Source organism: Ursus maritimus, unplaced genomic scaffold, assembly GCF_017311325.1.
Source record: "Ursus maritimus isolate PB19 unplaced genomic scaffold, ASM1731132v1 scaffold_30, whole genome shotgun sequence".
NCBI classification, from domain to species: domain Eukaryota; kingdom Metazoa; phylum Chordata; class Mammalia; order Carnivora; family Ursidae; genus Ursus; species Ursus maritimus.
In genome coordinates, this window is record NW_024425564.1 from 14,935,499 (window position 1) to 14,944,582 (window position 9,084).

A 9,084-nucleotide genomic window follows, 5' to 3' on the forward strand; every position below is an offset into this window, starting at 1 on the left:
AGAAACAGAATTGTAAGATGAGAAATCACAGGGTCAGTTTTCATTTCCAATAATTACTCTCGTCACAGTATGAGGCATAGGTTGGAATTTTTCTTTGTTCCACGGTGCCTCGGACATGGTAGGTGCTCAGGAAATATCTGTTGAATGAAAGATCAGCAAAGAAAGGAAAGAAAAAAATCCTTTTTTATAGGCTTAGTGGGTTTGCGGCAAAAAAAAAAAAAAAAAAAAAAAAAAGTAGGTTATGGAACTCCCCAGACCGGTGGGGTGGGGGTGGGGAAATGTGACCCAGATGTCACACGCAGCACCTGCTGCAGCTTGGTTTTATTTTGTTTTTAGTACGCTAGTGTTGTACGGGAAAGATTCGTTCTGCCATCTTCAGAGCTAGAATGTGTTAAAACTCTACCGACAACGTTCTAGAGCCTTGCTCCTCACAGGATGGTCTGGCGGCGGCAGCATCCCCAGCGTGCTGGTTGGAAATGTAGAATCGCCAGCCGCACCCCACCCAACTGAGTCAGAATCTGCATGTTAATGAGTCCCCTGCAAAAAGAAGAGTAGGCAGTTTCACGTTGGAGGTGCCAGTCTGGATGCAGAAGCTGCGTCCTACTGGAGGAGTCATCAGGAGAACCTGGGAGGTGCAAAGAGCTAGGAATCCCCTTTTCCACCGTTCTCTGCTTGGGCTAAAAGCAGGACCAACAGGAATCCATGGTTTTTGCCCCAAACCCTAGCAATCCCACATGGTTCAACCTCGGACTTGGTTTGTTTTTTGTTTTTTGGTTTTTTGGCGTATGAAAATTTATTGCTGTCATGTGTGCACCATCAAACTTATGCTCTTGGTCTTTTCATCTTGCCTTTTATGGGGCCAAAAGAGAGACATTGGCTACTTTGACATTCTTAATGTCCCCAGGAATGTCACTGACAGCATGACTTTTCCAACCAAATCCAGCAACCAGAACTTGCTCATTTTCTTCGATAAAATTCGAACAACCATCATTGGGTACAAAGGCTTTGTTTTTATTTTTGTTTTTTTTGGCATTGTTAATCAGCTGGACCCTGACATACTTCCTGATGGCAGAATTTGGCTGTTTGGCTTCAACCCCTACTTTTCCCAACACAATTCCCTTTGCAAGGGAAGCGCCTCCCAAAGGGTTGGCCTTGAGGGCTGTGTCCAAATGGGCTTTCTTGTACTATTTATAATGCACTTCTGATCTCGACTGTGGCTACGGAGCTTCCTCGCAGTACGAAGACCGCCATACTTGCCCGTCCTGCCAGCACCACAGGCCTGAGCAAGAGAGCTCGACCTCACGCTTTGGGAGTGCCCAGAACGAGTCTCATGTGTCCATGACTTCTCCAGGCTCAGTTACCGTGCGTGCGTGTGCACGCGCGCGCGCATGGCGTCACCATCCTCCTGCTCTCTGACCTGAGAGCCGGCCATGCCTTTTGAGGAGACCGGCAGGAGGCTTGCCCAGAAGGACACTCTGTTTAAGAGATGGCAGTTTTCCTGCACCGTCTTTAATGCTATCCAGACTCGTGCCCACAGTCAGTAATGACATCGAGCTCTGCTATGCAGCAGGCGCTGTTCTAGGTGCTGCATGTGCATTTAACTGTACGGAATGCGCCTAATGACAGTTCCTATTTTACAGATGCAGAAACTAAAACCCAGAGAGGTTATGTAACTTGCCAAGTCCCACAGTTTGTAATCAGAATGATGCCTGATTATCATTAGAGCTGCTTGACACTCTAGTGGACAGAAGCTTTGGCAAAAGAGCTTTTTCACTTACTGCTGGACCTAGGAGCTAAAAGCTAGAGAAACCACTAAGAAGGAACTAGGGACTTAGTGAATGGTTTAAAAATGAGTTAAAACCAGGACACGAAAAGAATCTGGTTATCCATGCCCCTGCGGGGTAGATGTGTTCCCAGGAACGAAAGTGCTCCACTTAAGTCCCCATAAGCATAGCGTGATCAGTTCCAAACTCCAGCCCGTGCCACTGGGGATGAATGGAGGGATCTGACGAAAGATTAATTATCATGAACAATCCAGCGGCTGTGTGCGTGGGAGGCTGGATAGCACCGGGAGAAATGGGGAGAAGAATACCAGGCCAGGGTTACAGAGCTCAAGGATTTATTCAAGAAGGTTTAAAACCCCAAAGAGAAATGCTGACTGTCCAAAGGGAAGTGTCTTCATCACCAGCTGCTCAGGGAAACTTGAGGGAACAAAACGGAAACTCTGGGAGGCCCCAGGCCAGAGTCTTACTTCAGGCTGTGCCCAGAAGTGAGAGAGAAACAAAGCCAGTACCTAGGGGAACAGAGGGCTCCATCCCAGGTCCACTTGACCCAAATGACTGAGTCTCTCTACTCGGTGCCCAACTCAGGCAGGGTTGAAGTAAGGAAGCCAAGCTGCAAGACAATCAAGTTAGGACAAGAATCTTGTGGCTCGGGGGTGCCTGGGTGGCTCAGTCGGTTAAGCGTCTGACTGTTGATTTCAGCTCAGGTCATGTTCTCAGGGTCCTGGGATTGAGCCCCGCATCAGGCTCCACACTCAGCACGGAGTCAACTGGAGATTATCTCTCTCCCTCTCTCTGCCCCTCCCCCCATGCTCTCTCTCTCTCTAAAAAAAGAATCCTGTAGCTTGTAAGTCCTTTGCTTCCAAGCTTTACAGTTTCTAGTTTCTAATTTCTTCGATGAAGGTTCTAAGCTCATCTTATGGAACTATCATGCAAAGGGGCACCCCACCTGGTGAGGAATTGAGGGGTGTCAGTGAACCCCTAGATTGCAGGAGCAGTGGTGATCTGGCAGTGACTTGCCTGAAGGCCTGGGCAGGGAAGCTGGCATAGGGACAGCAGGGTCCCCAGAAGGGCCAGAGTGAGGAGCAGCTGGGAAGGCTGCTAGTCCCTTCCCTCCTGGACTGAATTCTCTTCCTCTTCCTCCTCTTATAGTCAACTGCTTCAGGCTGTGTTTATCTTTAGCAGGCTCCCCTTTCTGGAAGGTCATTACTGGGGTTCATGGAGAGAAGGCCTTCTTCAGCGCACTTCCTCCTTTCTCCCACCTCCTGCCTGGCCTCGTGGGGTGCTTCTGAGCTTCTGGTTCTGTAGGAAGCGATAGCATCACAGACCAAGAAAATACTGCAAAAAATAACCACATCTTCTATGTTTTTAAAGAAATTTCTAGTTGAAACCTTGCATAATTGAATACAGGACTCAACACTTAAAAAAAAACCACACCCATTCTTATGAATAGAAGTGAGACACACACATTGGTACTGTATAATGAAGATCTGCCCACAAAGACTGCTCTGGGTGAAAGCCGGGTAGATGGCAGCCTGCCCTCCGCCTGTGCCAGCGCACACATCAACCCATTGGCTTTATGAGCAGATCCAAACAAAGGGGCTTGATTGTGTGAAATGCCAGCCTGGCTCCTCCACCAACCCGAGAGCCTGCCCAGGTGGTGGGGTGGTGTTGGGCCGGGGGCGAACATCGCAGCTCAGGAGAGCAGGACTGCTCAGTACAGGACTCCTCTTCCAGCAGAAGAAGGGAAAGCTATAATCTGCTGTGTCTCCCACGAAGAGAACGAGATAGGACCTACAGCAAGCAGCAGCCATCCTGTCTTCCTCCCAGAGAACTGCCAACTTTGCCAGGGGAAGAGGAAAACAGATGAAAGGAATAGGAGGCCGGGCTGACGGCGGGGGGAAGCATGCAGCTCTGTAGCACTAATTACCTTGCTCGGGTTCTTTAATAACACGGCTTGGCTTTTTCAAAGCCACTGTTTAAATCAGTCCACCCTCCTACAGAAACCCTGATTCCTATTATTAGGTGGATCACATTAGACTTTCGAGTTTGGGGGGATGTAAGTGTTGCTTCTTTATGAAAATTGCCCTGGTTTCAAACCAATAAGAATTAGCTGATGTCATCTCTGTGTTTCCATAGCATCTATTTTTTCTTTTCTTTTTTTTTTTTTTTTTTAGTTTCAGAGGTAGAATTTAGTGATTCATCAGTTGCATATAACACCCAGTGCTCATGACAACAAGTGCCCTCCTTAATGCCCATCACCCAGTTACCCCATCCTCCCCCCAGCAACCCTCAGTTTGTTTCCTGGAGTTAAGCATCTCTTATGATTTGCCTCCTTCTTTGCTTTCATCTTATTTTATTTTTCCTTCCTTTCCCTTATGTTTATCTGTTTTGTTTCTTAAATTCCACATATGAATGAGATCATATGGTATTTGTCTTTCTCTGATGGACTTATTTCACTTAGCATAATACCCTCTAGTCCCATCCACATCCTTATAAATGGCAAGATTTCATTCTTTTTGATGGCTGAGTAGTATTCCATTGTGTATATAGACCTCCTCTTCTTTATCCAGCCAACTATATCCGGGCTCTTCCCATATCTTGGCTACTGTGGACACCGCTCTTATTTCCCAGCATCTTTGCAGCAGTGACCACAGCCTGGCTGTACTTAATTGTGCTTATATTTGCCTTCCTGGCTAACTTGGAAACTCCGTGAAGGCTAGAGTTTGTTTATTCACATTTGTGATTTTTAGCACAGCATTGTGCATAGTGGGTACCCGATAAACATTTGTCGAAGTAAATGAGTAATGAAATAGAAACATGACAGTCAGAACTACAAGACTTTAGAAATGACTGGATCCTAGGCGATCTGGAAGATCATGGCAATGGGACCATAGGTTTGAATCTGCCCTTACTGGCCCCCATCAGAAAACAGACCAAGAAGCTAACTAAATGAACTCTCAAATTAAAAAATCAAAGTTCCCTTTCAGAACAAGCCTTACGGTGAGTGAAAACCGCTGGAAGTGGACTCCATGATACAGAGGACAGGATTAATAGCCGCCAAGGAAGAAGAAGAGCGCCAGTAAAAATGAAGGAGGGAGCATTGAAGCTCCCTAAGGTAGGGTGGTTTCTGAAAACAACAGAAGGGGGAGCTATAGAGCCACGCAGCTCTTAGAGCTATCCTGGCCTTTCTCTTACTCCTAAAACCACAATAAAACTCGTTTCACATAAACATGGGCAACAGAAAAGGATCATGATCAAATCCATATAATCAAATTCAATAAAATCAAGAAGAATTAGAAGCGGAATAATGCCTCTGCAGATGACGACAGTACGCCAGAAAGACAACAGATACAAACTGGTGAAAACCATAACCTAAAATTTCAAATTAGCTAAAAAAAAGAAGAAAAAGTCAAGCAAAGGATCACAAATACGAAAGGAAAAATACATTAAAATTAGAAAAACTCTGAAATGAGATTCTTGGAGAAAAGAAATATTTGTAAATAAGTGAAAGAAATGAGGGACGCCTGGGTGGCTCAGTTGGTTAAGCGTCTGCCTTCAGCTCAGGTCATGGTCCTAGGGTCTTGGGATCGAGCCCGGGGTTGGGTCCAGCTCCTTGCTCAGCGGGGAGCCTGTTTTTCCCTCTGTCTGCAGCTCCCCCCTGCTTGTGCTGGCTCTCTCTGTCTCTCTAAAAAATAAATAAATAAAATCTTCAAAAAAAATAAGTGAAAGAACTGAGAAAAAGGATAAAAATAAAGAAAAAAAATCTAAACGAACTCCAAATAAAAAGGAATACAGGAGCAAGTAAACAGGACAGATACAAAGAGAGTTAGTAGATAGAAGGAAAGAAAACACATTTTAATCAAAAGAAAATGAAGAGAGAAATTCTACTTCTGGCTGAGATGGAGTGGAAAGGGTTGGATCTATCTTCCTGACCACAGTAACTAAAAAAAGTGGGCAAAATATATGAAACAATCGTTCCCAGGACATTGGACACAGGCAATGCATGACAATGACCCCTGAAGAAAGGGAAACACACAAAGTTAGCTAATGATTGCCCCAACAGATTTGGAGGCTGCAGTGCAGGGAGGGGCACCCACACCGGCTTGGTAGACGCACTGAGTTGAGCAGGGAGAAAGCAGAATTCAGAGAAACCAAGTCAGAGGATCTACAAGGCATAACATAGACGTGGGAGGAACTTCACCGAGAGAGCTCTGGAGATCTGCAGAGAGGCCCTCTCTAGTGTTGGGCTGAGAACTGATATGCACGTGCAAAATTAGAAATTACTCGAGAATAGGGAAGGAACAACTGGAAAGCAGCAGACCAAACAATTCCTTGAGCTCACACAGGGCTAGGAATGATTTGTGTTCCTGTTGACTGGAATGGAAATGCCTCAAGGGCATTGACTTAATAGTGAGATTAAATTATCCCTAGACCAAAGATTACTCTGGACCTGCCCTAGTAAAGCTTAAAAGCAAGCTTTGAAAAGATCCAACCTATTCCAAGTAATGTCATTGTCTGCCAGAATGAAGTCCAACCACATTTAAAGGACTACAACCTATCCAGCACTCAACAGCATAAAACTCACAATGTCTGCCATTCAATCAAAAGTTACAAAGAAGCAGGAGAATACGGCCCATAACCATGAAGAAAATCAATCATAGAAATAGATGAGAAATGACAAAGACGATGAAGACAAGGGCCATAAAGCAGCTGGTATAAACATGTTCCACTCATTCAAGAAGGTAGAGGAAAGCGTGGACACAAAGAAGGAAATGGGCTCGATCCTAGGACCCTGGGATCATGAACTGAGGAGAAGTCAGACGCTTAACCGACTGAGCCACCCAGGTGCCCCAAGAAATGGAAAATTTTTAAAAGGCAAAAATAGAACTAGAAATTAAAAATATAATATCTGAGATGAAAAATCCTTGTATGAAATTAGCAGCAGATTAGACCTGCGGAAAAGGTCAATGAATGGAAGGACAGCTGTCAACACTGGAGCACAGAGAGAAAAGTCTGAACAAAAGGTGAACAGATCCGGGGCACCTGAGTGGCATGGTCGGTTAAACATCAGACTCTTGGTTTCGGCTCAGGTCCTGATCTCAGCATGATGAGATCGAGCCCCGCCTTGGGCTCCACACTCAGTGAGCAATCAGCTTGAGATTCTCTCTCCCTCTGCCTCTCCAGCTCCTGCTCTCTCTCTGCAAAACAAATCGCTAAATTACAAAAACAACAACCATGAACAGATCATCAATACACTATGAGACGATGTCAAGAAATCTAAAATAAATGTCATCGGAATCCCAGAATACAGTGGGGGATGGAAGAATATTTGAAGAAATTAAATGGAAAATTGTATGATTTTGATGAAATCTGTAAGCTCACAGATTCAGGAAGTTCAATGAATCCTAGCAGAATAAAACCCCAAGTAGAGTAGGAAACCATACCCAAGGCACATCATATTAAAGATGTTAAATGGTGACAGATGGTAACCACACATGAGTGGTGAGCATTGCCTAATATATAGAAGTGTCGAATCACTATGTTGTGCACCTGAAACTAATATAATATTGTATGTCAACTATTCTTAAATAATAAAATTTTTTAAAGAAAGAAAAAAGGAGGGACACCTGGGTGGCTCAGTCAGTTAAGCTGTCTGCCTTCAGCTCAGGTCATGATCCCAGGGTGCTGGGATCGAGTCCCCGAGTCGCGCTCCTTGCTCAGCGGGGAGCCTGCTTCTTCTTCTGCCTGCCGCTCCCCCTGCTATGCTCTCTTGCTCTCTCTCTTTGTCAAATAAATAAAGTCTTTAAAAAAGATAAAAAATAAAAACAATTTTTAAAGAAGAAAAAAGGGATCGTCTAAATAAAAGCAGTTAGACATAAAATAGAACATTACATGCAGGAAAAAAGTTGAACATCAGTAGTGACTGCTTATACCACACAAGCCTGGAGACAACAGAACGGCATCTTTAAAGTGCTGGCAGAAAACAAGTCGTCTATGTAAAATTCTATGTCCAGCAAAAATATCTGTCAAAAATGAGGCAGAATAAAGACTTTTTCAGCTAAACAAAAGCTGAGATTCGTGCCAGTATATCTGTGCTAAAAAACTTGTTAGAGGTAGTTTTTCAGGTTGAAGGAAATGTGATCCCCCCAAACAGATGAAGAGACCTGAGTTGTAAATATGCGGATAAATATGTTCTCCTTAGTTTTTTCCCCCCTTAGGAAGCACGCTGCTGTAAGAATCTCAGCCTGCACACAAAGTGAGACAGTATTATTTGATGGTAGATGATGGTAATTAAAGATTTATCTTAGCTGGGGCACTTGGGTGGCTCAGTCCTTAAGCATCTGCCTTCGGCTCAGGGCATGATCCCGGAGTCCTGGGATAGAGCCCCACATCCGGCTCCTCCTCCGTTGGGAAGCCTGCTTCTTCCTCTCCCACTCCCCCTGCTGTGTTCCTGCTCTCGCTAGCTGTCTCTCTCTCTGTCAAATAAATAAATAAAATCTTAAAAAAAAAAAAGATTTATCTTAGAAACCCCAGAGTGACCACTAGAAACATACACACAACTAAACCAATAGTGGAGATAAAAATGGAATAAAAAACCCCACCCGTAATAGAGAACCAATGAACAATAGCCAAAACTGAAGTTGAAAATGTCAGGATGGAAACTGACATTGCCTGGCTCCTAGAACTGGGCTTTTAGTGTATCAACAATGCAAGGAATGTGCCCCCTGAGGCATCAGAGTGAAGAAAGGTTTCTGAGAAAAGTGGAACCTTAGCATAACTCTAAGAGCTGAAAAGCATTTGGGAAGAGACGTAAAATAAGATATTCTTGGGTGGAAGAGTGGTATATGCAATGATGAAGGTAGGAGAAGAGGAAGTACAACATTTTTTAGTTGGAGAAATTAATACAAGGAAGCATTCATGCAGAAAGTAACAAGAGAATATTGGAAAGTAATGAGAGGTAAAGAGGTTGGCCACATGGTTCAGGGCTTTGAATTTAGACTTGAGCCGGGAGCGGGGGCAAGATGGAGCCTCTAAAGGTTTGCTTGTCCCTGAATCAGGCACGCGTCCTCAGCTGCCGCTCTGGATACCCCTTTCTAATGAGCTAGAATCCCTATTTTGGTGCTGGATTGCAAATCTCCTGCACCTTGGAGTCAGAAATCCCCAGGGTTTATATCCAGGTCCTCCACTTAGAGCTGACTGATCTGGGGGCAAATTACTTAATCTAAGCCTGAATTGTTTTCGAAACTCTCCGTTCCCTAGAAGATGAGACTGCCATTCACATGGTAGTCAATCAGTGCCC

General features: G+C 44.5%; 1 protein-coding gene and 1 pseudogene across 1 annotated transcript in view; both read right to left on the reverse strand.

Annotated features, from left to right (window-relative positions):
• Positions 1 to 9,084, reverse strand: part of TUBB2A (tubulin beta 2A class IIa) — a 54,157-nt gene that overhangs the window by 35,560 nt on the left and 9,513 nt on the right. The window lies entirely within an intron of this gene.
• LOC103665158 lies at positions 823 to 1,432 on the reverse strand (annotated as a pseudogene).